The 14,333-nt window shown below is 32.8% G+C and overlaps 1 protein-coding gene across 1 annotated transcript in view; it reads right to left on the minus strand.

Moving 5' to 3' along the window:
- The window catches only part of LOC137248816 (trypsin eta-like), a 193,944-nt gene that overhangs the window by 11,577 nt on the left and 168,034 nt on the right, over positions 1–14,333 (minus strand). The window lies entirely within an intron of this gene.

Below are 14,333 nucleotides of genomic sequence, written 5' to 3' on the forward strand. Positions count from 1 at the left end.
ACCCTGTCTGAAACCTCGTTTAGTTTCGAACGGCTCGGAGAGGTCCTTCCCAATTCTGACTGAGGTGATGGTGTTGCTCAACGTCATTTTGCACAGCCGTATAAGTTTTGCGGGGAAACCAAATTCAGACATAGCGGCATATAGGCAACTCCTTTTCGTGCTGTCGAAGGCGGCTTTAAAGTCGAAGAAGAGGTGATGTGTGTCGATTCTCTTTTCATGGGTTTTTTCCTAGATTTGGCGCATTGTGAAAATCTGGTCGATGGTAGATTTACCAGGTCTGAAGCCGCACTGATAAGGTCCAATCAGCCGGTTCACGGTGGGCTTCAATCTTTCGCACAATACACTTGAAAGGACCGCATATGCGATATTAAGAAGGCTGATTCCACGATAGTTGGTGCATTTTGCAGTATCCCCCTTCTTGTGGACTGGGCAAAGAACACTTAGATTCCAACCGTCGGGCATGCTCTCGTCCGCCCATATTTTGCTAAAAAGCTGCTGAATGCGCTTTCCCAACTCCTCGCCGCCGTACTTGAATAGCTCCGCAGGCAATCCACCAGCACCCACGGCCTTGTTGTTTTTCAATCTGGTTATTGCTATTCTAACTTCGTCATATATTCCATTATCATCGATTGCGGGATCGGGTTCTCCATCTCTGCGCGGTGAATTGCTGCCTCCATTTAGGAGAGCAGAGAAGTGTTCCCTCCATAATCTAAGCACTCTCTGGACATCAGTTACAAGGTCGCCGTTTTCGTTCCTACAGGAGTTTGCCCGGTCTTAAAACCTTCCGTCTGTCGCCGTATTTTTTGGTAGAATTTTCGGGCGTTATTCCTGGTGGCCAGCAGCTCAAGCTCCTCGCACTCACGCCTTTCTGCTTCTGCTTTTTTCTTCCTGAAAAGGCGTCTCGGTTCCCTTTTCAACTCACGATAGCGTTCACACACTCCTCTTGTCGCGCTCGCTTTTAACGTAGCCCTGTAGGCAGCGTCTTTTCTTTCGGTTGCAACGCGGCATTCTTCATCGTACCAGTTGTTTTTTCGTGGCCGCCGGCAACCAATTTTTTCCTCGGCAGCAGTACGAAGTGCTTTGGAGATATGCTCCCACTGCTCCTGTATTCCTTCAGGATGAGTTGTGCTCTCAGAGAGCAGGTGTGAGAGTCGAGTTGCGAAATCATTGACAGTCTGTTGTGATTGAAGCTTTTCGACGTCTAGCTTTCCTTGTGTTTTTTGTTCCTTGGTTTTAGCCGCGTTGAGGCGAGTGCGTATTTTGGCTGCAACGGGATAATGGTCCGAGTTGATGTTAGGTCCTCGGATCGTGCGCACATCTAAAACACTGGAGGCATGCCGTCCGTCAATCACAACGTGATCGATCTGATTGCGAGTATTTCGATCAGGAGACAGCCATGTAGCTTGATGTATCTTTTTATGCATGAACCTCGTGCTGGATATGACCATGTTTCGAGCACCGGCAAAGTCAATCAGCCTCAGTCCGTTAGGAGAAGTTTCATTGTGTAGGCTGAACTTTCCGACTGTAGGGCCAAAAACACTTTCTTTGCCCACCCTGGCGTTAAAGTCGCCAAGCACGACTTTTATATCATGACGGGGGAAGCGCTCGTATGTGCGTTCTAATTGTTCATAAAAAGTGTCTTTCACCTGATCGTCTTTCTCCTCTGTCGGCGCATGGGCGCAGATGAATGATATATTAAAAAATGTTGCTTTTATTCGGATAGCGGCGAGACGCTCGCCTACAGGCGTGAACGCCAGCACTTGGCGACAAAGTCTCTCTCCCACCACGAATCCGACGCCGAAACTGCGCTTATTCATATGGCCACTCCAATATATGTCACAATTTTTGATCTTCTTTCTTCCTTGCTTCGTCCAACGCATTTCCTGGATGGCGGTGATGTCAGATTTTGCTTTGACGAGGACATCAACCAGCCGGACATCTGCACCAATCCCATTCAGGGAGCGGACGTTCCAGGTGCATGCCCTCAATTCATTGTCCTTCAAACGTTTGCCATGGTCGTCATCAATAGAGAGTGTATTTATCCGAGGCTTGTTGTTATATTTCATTGGAGTATGGTTTTACGTGGCGGGTCCCAAGCCCAGCGCACAACCCGCTCAGCGGGGGTGAAAATATTACTTGTCACATTTATATAGCGAGCTGCTTGCTCCAATACAGACGCCCGCTTGCAGCCGCTCCTAGAGGTGTACAGACGCTGCCGATGACATCTCCCCCGGCTAGCCCTTAAACCGATTATGTCAGAGTGGCCTAGCCAGGTTGTCGCCTTCTCACATTAGCTCACCGATGTTTAGCGGCTACCCAGAGGATACTTGGTCGCAAGCGATCGGCAGTAGTGAGCTGCTTGAACCGCATGCAAAAGAATCGCTCTGGCCATTCCCAGGTGAATGGCGGTCAGAAGCTTTCCCCACTTTCGTGGACTTCTACACACGGCCCCACCCTCGGCATATATCTACCCATATGTAAATCTCGACAAGTATTTTTTAATATTTTTTATATACTTAGATGTGAGTATTTTAATCAAAACTCACACATACTGTTATAAGAGTAAAACGGCTGAGTAAAAAAAATCACTTTCACAGAAATTGTTGAAGAAAGCTTTACCTTAGAGTTTGGGCCAAAACCGTCAGCTGTTAATATATTGGTTATAAATTATGAAAAGCCGATATTGCTTTAATTCCGCTATAAAGAATTTTTCGAACAGATTCTGAGATACTAAATTTAACCTCAAAACCCTCTGCTAAGTAATAAAAGGGACGTTTCTATACAACAATGTACACGAATAGCTATAATATCATGGCACATTGTTAAAAGTTTACAAAATCTATAGCAATTTATGCGTTTTATGAGAATACCTGCTGGAGTCGGTAGTAATAGAACTTTTAGAAAAAGTACCGATACCGCCACTCATATCAAATACTCGGATCAAATTATCGATGTTAGTACTCATACTCAGTAAAAAGGTATCGAGTATACTGGCGAGCACCGTGGTGTGATGGTAGCGTGCTCCGCCTACCACACCGAATGACCTGGGTTCACACCCCGGGCAAAGCAACATCAAAATTTTAGAAATAAGGTTTTTCAATTAGAAGACAATTTTTCTAAGCGGGGTTGCCCCTCGGCAGTGTTTGGCAAGCACTCCGAGTGTATTTCGGCCATGAAAAGCTCTTAGTGAAAACGCATCTGCCTCGCAGATGCCGTTCGGAGTCGGCATAAAACAAGTAGGTCCCGTCCGGCCAATTTGTAAGAAAAATTAAAAAGGAGCACGACGAAAATTGGAAGAGAAGCTCGGCCTAAAATCTCTTCGGACCCCTGGCTTCAAATCATCCAATAGGCACGGTCCGTATAACAGCCACCCTGGATTAGGAGGTTGACAGTTCTTGGTCACTGACATCCCAGACGTTCACTGCCGATATATTTTCCAGAAATTTGTATGTATTCTTTGAATTACATCAGGATCCCTGTCTTTTTCTACATCGAATCGAAAACCATTTTTTGAATAATAATAGCTCAAAAATGGTAAATCGAACAAATAACGTGGTGAACTAGTCACCACAACACGATAACTTATTAGATTAACAATTTGCTACCAATTCCATAGTTTAACATATTTATATTGATCGTTTGAATCAAAATCACTTTCGGTTCGTGTTAAATGGGATTACACTGACTTCCCTGGACCTGTAAAAATCCCGAGTCGCTTGGGTGCATAAAACCTGCTACAGTGATCGTATGGAACGATATTGCTCCAGATTTTTAAAGTTTTTTTTTTCATAAACAAATTTTAAAAGCAGCAAATATTCTAAACATATTTAGATATTTGCCCCTATTTCAAGCGATTTATTGAGTTTTGAAAGAAATTAATTATTTATTGGTGAACTGCTAGGCTAGGCGCAACTATGTACTTCAACCAAAAACAAATTGCTTAGCTACGGTATGGTTATCACTAAGGCGTTATGCTATGGCTTCAATAACAGAATACATTGATTTCCATAAGGTTGATTGCATCAGCTGTTTTATACAGAGTTTGCCAGGAACATAAAGTAGATACTTATTCAGCAATTTTCTTTTTATCTCATGTTGTTTTCATTAAAGAGGGAAGTTTAAAGCTAATAATAGAGTTTCATCTCACAACCTAAGGCATTTGCATGTGTCACACTTTCATTGCATACAATCAAAAATATTTTTTTTTTTTTAAATCGCAATTATAAAAATTTATTTCAATATAACACACAAAAAAATATCGCCATTTCGACTGCTGATTGGAATATCACCATACCTCAACTGCCGTTTCGAAAAAGCTTTATCTTAGAATAATTTCTATATATTTTGACGTGAGCTGCATGAAAAGTACTGAAATGGGCTGTTCAGCCGAGTTAGGGGGATTTTCCACTTAGTAGTCGATATATTACAACACCCTGCAATTGAGGCTAAATATGTTTATTTAAAAAGCTAAGAACTTCATCATTATTTACATTTGTAAAAACAGTCGGTAAAGAGGGGATATTGCATCGAGGATTATGTGATGCCACAGCACAAAGTTTTCCATTTACAACGCCCGGTGTCCCAGGATTTGTCCAGCACTCATCATTTGTAGCATGGAGAGCACAAATCATTGATGATGTGAAATATTCTCCACTCATTCCATAACGGAACTCACATTCATTATATTCAAGTAAATTCAAGACATTAGAAGATAGGAGTCGGTTCGAAGGATCCTGTACATCCCATCCATAAACGTATATTTTATTGATTGTGTCAAATGAGCAATCGCAAAGGTCTATTTTTTGTAGTACACTGGGAGGTCTGAAGTCGAACTCTTTATCCACTGTCACCACAGCAATATTCAAATGATTATCATCGAGTCTTAACCTAGGTGGATGGTCTATATGCATCACCTTGCGACGCTCTCCTTCTCTTTTATTACATAAATTCGTTGCTCCAGCTACAACAGAGTAGCTGTGCTTTGGATTAACCATACAACTTGCAGCTGTAACCACCTTTTGCGAAGTGATTATTGAGCCAAAGCAATCATATAAGCCGCCACCACTAGTTATTGATACTAAATACGGACTTCTATCTAAAGTCGAAGGTCTGCCACCTAACATACGATATTCCGCATTCGAATAACTCAAAATGCCGCCAAGCATGGCAAATAACAGCGCTAAACAATTGCGTGAGACCATTTCAGTTTAAGACTATTTCTACCGGTTTTTAAGTATAAACTACACCAAGATCAATTTTGTGGACGCTATTTATACATAATTTGGTCGTGTGAATGAGAAATAAGCAAACAAGTTTCCTTCTAGATTCCAGGAATTTGAAGAATAAAAACACTTTTTTTCATTCAACCCATTTAACTTTGAGCAAATTTTTGGTTAGAAGTGCCTAATTAAAATTTCAATGCACTTAATGATGAAAAATACAAAATATTTATACAGCTGTTTAAATCTAGATTCCAGCAATTTGAAGAATAAAAACAGTTTATATACTCAGCTGAGCAGAGCTCACAGAGCATATTAATTTTGTTCGCATAACGGTACTCCGTAACGGCATAAACTAATCGAGATAGATATAAACTTCTATATATCAAAATGATATCGGCGAAAAAAAAGAAATTCATTTAGCCATGTCCGTCCGTCCGTCCTTCCGTCTGTCCGTTAACACGATAACTTAAGTCAATTTTGAGGTATCTTAAATAAATTTGGTATGCTGGGCACTCATCTTAGATCGCTATTTAAAATGAACGAAATCGGGACTATAACCACGCGCACTTTTTCGATATCGAAAATTTCGAAAATCTGAAAAAGTGCGATAATTCATTACCAAAGCCGGATAAAGCGAGGAAACTTGGTAGGTGGGTTGCCCTTATGAAGCAAAATAGAAAGTTGGTAACATTTTGTACAATGGGCGTGGCACCGCCCACCTTTAAAAGAAGGTAATTTAAAAGTTTTGCAAGCTGTAATTTGGCAGTCGTTGAAGGTATCATGATGAAATTTGGTAGGAACGTTACTCCTATTACTATATATGTGCCAAATTAAAAATTATCAAAATCGGATGACGAACACGGCCACTTTAAAAAAAAATGTTAAAGGTCAAATTTTAACAAAAAATGTAATATCTGTACAGTATATAAGTAAATTATGTCAACATTCAACTCCAGTAATGATATGGTGCAACAAAATACTAAAATAAAATAAAGTTTCAAAATGGGCGTGGCTCCGCCCTTTTTTCATTTAATTTGTCTAGAATACTTTTAATGCTATAAGTCGAACAAAAATTTACCAATCCTTGTGAAATTTGGTAAGGGCATAGCTTCTATGACGGTTACTGTTTTCTGTGAAAATGGGCGAAATCGGTTGCATCCATGCCCAGTTGTTATACACAGTCGACCGTCTGTCCTTCCGCTCGGTCGTTAACACGTTAACTTCAGTAAAAATCGATATATCTTTGCTAAACTTAGTTCAAGTACTTATCTCAGCCCACTTTATCTTGGTATTAAAAATGAGCGAAATCCAACCATGACCGCGCCCTTTTTTTTATATCGAAAAATGAAAAAAATGCCATAATTCTATACCAAATACGAAAAAAGGGATGAAACATGGTGATGGGATTGGTTTTTTGACGCAAACTATAACCTTAGAAAAAACTTTGTAAAATGGATGTGACACCTACCACATTAAGTAGAAGAAAGTGAAAAAGTTTTGCAGGGCGAAATCAAAAGCCCTCGGAATCTTGGCAGGAATACTGTTCGTGGTATTACATATATAAATAATTTAGCGGTACCCGACAGACCCTGGTCCACATTTTGGTCGATATCTCGAAAACGCCTTTACATATACAACCACTCCCTTTTAAACTACCCATTACTACCTTTTATTAGATACCCATGTCATACAAACACATTCCAGGGTTACGCCAGGTTCATTTTCCTATATGGTGATTTTCCCTTATTTTGTCTCCAAAGCTCTCAGCTGAGTATGTTATGTTCGGTTACACCCGAACTTAGCCTTCCTTACTTCTTTTCATTCAACCCATTTAACCTTAAGTAAATTTTTGGTTAGGAGTGCCTAATTAAAATTTCAATGCCCTTAACGATGAAAAATACAAAATATTTATACAACTTTTTAAATCTAGATTCCAAGAATTTGAAGAATAAAAACACTTTTTTTCATTCAACCCATTAAACTTTGAGTAAATTTTTGGTTAGAAGTGCCTAGTTAAAACTTCAATGCTCTTAATGATAAAAAATACAAAATATTTATATAGCTTTTTAAATCTAGATTCCAAGAATTTGAAGAATAAAAACACTTTTTTTTTTTCATTCAACCCATTTAACCTTGAGTAAATTTTTCGTTAGAAGTGCCTAGTTAAAACTTCAATGCCCTTAATGATGAAAAATACAAAATATTTATACAGCTTTTTAAATCTAGATTCCAAGAATTTGAAGAGTAAAAACACTTTTTTTCAAACAACCCATTTAGCCTTGAGTAAATTTTTCGTTAGAAGTGCGTAATTAAAACTTCAATGCCCTTAATGATGAAAAATACAAAATATTTATACAGCTTTTTAAATCTAGATTCCAAGAATTTGAAGAGTAAAAACACTTTTTTTCAAACAACCCATTTAGCCTTGAGTAAATTTTTCGTTAGAAGTGCGTAATTAAAACTTCAATGCCCTTAATGATAAAAAATACAAAATATTTATACAGCTTTTTAAATCTAGATTCCAAGAATTTGAAGAGTAAAAACACTTTTTTTCAAACAACCCATTTAGCCTTGAGTAAATTTTTCGTTAGAAGTGCGTAATTAAAACTTCAATGCCCTTAATGATAAAAAATACAAAATATTTATACAGCTTTTTAAATCTAGATTCCAAGAATTTGAAGAGTAAAAACACTTTTTTTCAAACAACCCATTTAGCCTTGAGTAAATTTTTCGTTAGAAGTGCGTAATTAAAACTTCAATGCCCTTAATGATGAAAAATACAAAATATTTATACAGCTTTTTAAATCTAGATTCCAAGAATTTGAAGAGTAAAAACACTTTTTTTCAAACAACCCATTTAGCCTTGAGTAAATTTTTGGTTAGAAGTGCCTAATTAAAACTTCAATGCCCTTAATGATGAAAAATACAAAATATTTATACAGCTTTTTAAATCTAGATTCCAGGAATTTGAAGAGTAAAAACACTTTTTTTCATTCAGCCCATTTAACCTTGAGTAAATTTTTGGTTATAAGTGCCTAATTAAAACTTCAATGCCCTTAATGATGAAAAATACAAAATATTTATACAACTTTTTAAATCTAGATTCCAGGAATTTGAAGAATAAAAACACTTTTTTTCATTCAGCCCATTTAACCTTGAGTAAATTTTTGGTTATAAGTGCCTAATTAAAACTTCAATGCCCTTAATGATGAAAAATACAAAATATTTATATAGCTTTTTAAATCTAGATTCCAAGAATTTGAAGAATAAAAACACTTTTTTTTTCATTCAACCCATTTAACCTTGAGTAAATTTTTGGTTAGAAGTGCCTAATTAAAACTTCAATGCCCTTAATGATGAAAAATACAAAATATTTATACAACTTGTTAAATCTATATTCCAGGAATTTGAAGAATAAAAACACTTTTTTTCATTCAGCCCATTTAACCTTGAGTAAATTTTTGGTTATAAGTGCCTATTTAAAATTTCAATGCCCTTAACGATGAAAAATACAAAATATTTATACAACTTGTTAAATCTAGATTCCAGGAATTTGAAGAATAAAAACACTTTTTTTTTCATTCAACCCATTTAACCTTGAGTAAATTTTTGGTTAGAAGTGCCTAATTAAAACTTCAATGCCCTTAATGATGAAAAATACAAAATATTTATATAGCTTTTTAAATCTAGATTCCAAGAATTTGAAGAATAAAAACACTTTTTTTTTCATTCAACCCATTTAACCTTGAGTAAATTTTTGGTTAGAAGTGCCTAATTAAAACTTCAATGCCCTTAATGATGAAAAATACAAAATATTTATATAGCTTTTTAAATCTAGATTCCAAGAATTTGAAGAATAAAAACACTTTTTTTTTCATTCAACCCATTTAACCTTGAGTAAATTTTTGGTTAGAAGTGCCTAATTAAAACTTCAATGCCCTTAATGATGAAAAATACAAAATATTTATACAACTTGTTAAATCTAGATTCCAGGAATTTGAAGAATAAAAACACTTTTTTTTTCATTCAACCCATTTAACCTTGAGTAAATTTTTGGTTAGAAGTGCCTAATTAAAACTTCAATGCCCTTAATGATGAAAAATACAAAATATTTATATAGCTTTTTAAATCTAGATTCCAAGAATTTGAAGAATAAAAACACTTTTTTTTTCATTCAACCCATTTAACCTTGAGTAAATTTTTGGTTAGAAGTGCCTAATTAAAACTTCAATGCCCTTAATGATGAAAAATACAAAATATTTATATAGCTTTTTAAATCTAGATTCCAAGAATTTGAAGAATAAAAACACTTTTTTTTTCATTCAACCCATTTAACCTTGAGTAAATTTTTGGTTAGAAGTGCCTAATTAAAACTTCAATGCCCTTAATGATGAAAAATACAAAATATTTATATAGCTTTTTAAATCTAGATTCCAAGAATTTGAAGAATAAAAACACTTTTTTTTTCATTCAACCCATTTAACCTTGAGTAAATTTTTGGTTAGAAGTGCCTAATTAAAACTTCAATGCCCTTAATGATGAAAAATACAAAATATTTATATAGCTTTTTAAATCTAGATTCCAAGAATTTGAAGAATAAAAACACTTTTTTTTTCATTCAACCCATTTAACCTTGAGTAAATTTTTGGTTAGAAGTGCCTAATTAAAACTTCAATGCCCTTAATGATGAAAAATACAAAATATTTATATAGCTTTTTAAATCTAGATTCCAAGAATTTGAAGAATAAAAACACTTTTTTTTTCATTCAACCCATTTAACCTTGAGTAAATTTTTGGTTATAAGTGCCTAATTAAAACTTCAATGCCCTTAATGATGAAAAATACAAAATATTTATATAGCTTTTTAAATCTAGATTCCAAGAATTTGAAGAATAAAAACACTTTTTTTTTCATTCAACCCATTTAACCTTGAGTAAATTTTTGGTTAGAAGTGCCTAATTAAAACTTCAATGCCCTTAATGATGAAAAATACAAAATATTTATACAACTTGTTAAATCTATATTCCAGGAATTTGAAGAATAAAAACACTTTTTTTCATTCAGCCCATTTAACCTTGAGTAAATTTTTGGTTATAAGTGCCTATTTAAAATTTCAATGCCCTTAACGATGAAAAATACAAAATATTTATACAACTTGTTAAATCTAGATTCCAGGAATTTGAAGAATAAAAACACTTTTTTTTTCATTCAACCCATTTAACCTTGAGTAAATTTTTGGTTAGAAGTGCCTAATTAAAACTTCAATGCCCTTAATGATGAAAAATACAAAATATTTATATAGCTTTTTAAATCTAGATTCCAAGAATTTGAAGAATAAAAACACTTTTTTTTTCATTCAACCCATTTAACTTTGAGTAAATTTTTCGTTAGAAGTGCCTAGTTAAAACTTCAATGCCCTTAATGATAAAGAATACAAAATATTTATACAACTTTTTAAATCTAGATTCCAGGAGTTTGAAGAATAAAAACACTTTTTTTCATTCAGCCCATTTAACCTTGAGTAAATTTTTGGTTATAAGTGCCTAATTAAAACTTCAATGCCCTTAATGATGAAAAATACAAAATATTTATATAGCTTTTTAAATCTAGATTCCAAGAATTTGAAGAATAAAAACACTTTTTTTTTCATTCAACCCATTTAACTTTGAGTAAATTTTTCGTTAGAAGTGCCTAGTTAAAACTTCAATGCCCTTAATGATAAAGAATACAAAATATTTATACAACTTTTTAAATCTAGATTCCAGGAATTTGAAGAATAAAAACACTTTTTTTCATTCAGCCCATTTAACCTTGAGTAAATTTTTGGTTATAAGTGCCTAATTAAAACTTCAATGCCCTTAATGATGAAAAATACAAAATATTTATATAGCTTTTTAAATCTAGATTCCAAGAATTTGAAGAATAAAAACACTTTTTTTTTCATTCAACCCATTTAACTTTGAGTAAATTTTTCGTTAGAAGTGCCTAGTTAAAACTTCAATGCCCTTAATGATAAAGAATACAAAATATTTATACAACTTTTTAAATCTAGATTCCAGGAATTTGAAGAATAAAAACACTTTTTTTCATTCAGCCCATTTAACCTTGAGTAAATTTTTGGTTATAAGTGCCTAATTAAAACTTCAATGCCCTTAATGATGAAAAATACAAAATATTTATATAGCTTTTTAAATCTAGATTCCAAGAATTTGAAGAATAAAAACACTTTTTTTTTCATTCAACCCATTTAACCTTGAGTAAATTTTTGGTTAGAAGTGCCTAATTAAAACTTCAATGCCCTTAATGATAAAGAATACAAAATATTTATACAACTTTTTAAATCTAGATTCCAGGAATTTGAAGAATAAAAACACTTTTTTTCATTCAGCCCATTTAACCTTGAGTAAATTTTTGGTTATAAGTGCCTAATTAAAACTTCAATGCCCTTAATGATGAAAAATACAAAATATTTATATAGCTTTTTAAATCTAGATTCCAAGAATTTGAAGAATAAAAACACTTTTTTTTTCATTCAACCCATTTAACCTTGAGTAAATTTTTCGTTAGAAGTGCCTAGTTAAAACTTCAATGCCCTTAATGATAAAGAATACAAAATATTTATACAACTTTTTAAATCTAGATTCCAGGAATTTGAAGAATAAAAACACTTTTTTTCATTCAGCCCATTTAACCTTGAGTAAATTTTTCGTTAGAAGTGCGTAATTAAAACTTCAATGCCCTTAATGATGAAAAATACAAAATATTTATACAGCTTTTTAAATCTAGATTCCAAGAATTTGAAGAGTAAAAACACTTTTTTTCAAACAACCCATTTAGCCTTGAGTAAATTTTTGGTTAGAAGTGCCTAATTAAAACTTCAATGCCCTTAATGATGAAAAATACAAAATATTTATACAGCTTTTTAAATCTAGATTCCAGGAATTTGAAGAGTAAAAACACTTTTTTTCATTCAGCCCATTTAACCTTGAGTAAATTTTTGGTTATAAGTGCCTAATTAAAACTTCAATGCCCTTAATGATGAAAAATACAAAATATTTATACAACTTTTTAAATCTAGATTCCAGGAATTTGAAGAATAAAAACACTTTTTTTCATTCAGCCCATTTAACCTTGAGTAAATTTTTGGTTATAAGTGCCTAATTAAAACTTCAATGCCCTTAATGATGAAAAATACAAAATATTTATATAGCTTTTTAAATCTAGATTCCAAGAATTTGAAGAATAAAAACACTTTTTTTTTCATTCAACCCATTTAACCTTGAGTAAATTTTTGGTTAGAAGTGCCTAATTAAAACTTCAATGCCCTTAATGATGAAAAATACAAAATATTTATACAACTTGTTAAATCTATATTCCAGGAATTTGAAGAATAAAAACACTTTTTTTCATTCAGCCCATTTAACCTTGAGTAAATTTTTGGTTATAAGTGCCTATTTAAAATTTCAATGCCCTTAACGATGAAAAATACAAAATATTTATACAACTTGTTAAATCTAGATTCCAGGAATTTGAAGAATAAAAACACTTTTTTTTTCATTCAACCCATTTAACCTTGAGTAAATTTTTGGTTAGAAGTGCCTAATTAAAACTTCAATGCCCTTAATGATGAAAAATACAAAATATTTATATAGCTTTTTAAATCTAGATTCCAAGAATTTGAAGAATAAAAACACTTTTTTTTTCATTCAACCCATTTAACTTTGAGTAAATTTTTCGTTAGAAGTGCCTAGTTAAAACTTCAATGCCCTTAATGATAAAGAATACAAAATATTTATACAACTTTTTAAATCTAGATTCCAGGAGTTTGAAGAATAAAAACACTTTTTTTCATTCAGCCCATTTAACCTTGAGTAAATTTTTGGTTATAAGTGCCTAATTAAAACTTCAATGCCCTTAATGATGAAAAATACAAAATATTTATATAGCTTTTTAAATCTAGATTCCAAGAATTTGAAGAATAAAAACACTTTTTTTTTCATTCAACCCATTTAACTTTGAGTAAATTTTTCGTTAGAAGTGCCTAGTTAAAACTTCAATGCCCTTAATGATAAAGAATACAAAATATTTATACAACTTTTTAAATCTAGATTCCAGGAATTTGAAGAATAAAAACACTTTTTTTCATTCAGCCCATTTAACCTTGAGTAAATTTTTGGTTATAAGTGCCTAATTAAAACTTCAATGCCCTTAATGATGAAAAATACAAAATATTTATATAGCTTTTTAAATCTAGATTCCAAGAATTTGAAGAATAAAAACACTTTTTTTTTCATTCAACCCATTTAACTTTGAGTAAATTTTTCGTTAGAAGTGCCTAGTTAAAACTTCAATGCCCTTAATGATAAAGAATACAAAATATTTATACAACTTTTTAAATCTAGATTCCAGGAATTTGAAGAATAAAAACACTTTTTTTCATTCAGCCCATTTAACCTTGAGTAAATTTTTGGTTATAAGTGCCTAATTAAAACTTCAATGCCCTTAATGATGAAAAATACAAAATATTTATATAGCTTTTTAAATCTAGATTCCAAGAATTTGAAGAATAAAAACACTTTTTTTTTCATTCAACCCATTTAACCTTGAGTAAATTTTTGGTTAGAAGTGCCTAATTAAAACTTCAATGCCCTTAATGATAAAGAATACAAAATATTTATACAACTTTTTAAATCTAGATTCCAGGAATTTGAAGAATAAAAACACTTTTTTTCATTCAGCCCATTTAACCTTGAGTAAATTTTTGGTTATAAGTGCCTAATTAAAACTTCAATGCCCTTAATGATGAAAAATACAAAATATTTATACAACTTGTTAAATCTATATTCCAGGAATTTGAAGAATAAAAACACTTTTTTTCATTCAGCCCATTTAACCTTGAGTAAATTTTTGGTTATAAGTGCCTATTTAAAATTTCAATGCCCTTAACGATGAAAAATACAAAATATTTATACAACTTGTTAAATCTAGATTCCAGGAATTTGAAGAATAAAAACACTTTTTTTTTCATTCAACCCATTTAACCTTGAGTAGATTTTTGGTTAGAAGTGCCTAATTAAAACTTCAATGCCCTTAATGATGAAAAATACAAAA

The sequence above is a fragment of the Eurosta solidaginis genome, chromosome 4 (assembly GCF_040869045.1).
Source record: "Eurosta solidaginis isolate ZX-2024a chromosome 4, ASM4086904v1, whole genome shotgun sequence".
In the NCBI taxonomy this organism is placed as follows: Eukaryota; Metazoa; Arthropoda; class Insecta; order Diptera; family Tephritidae; genus Eurosta; species Eurosta solidaginis.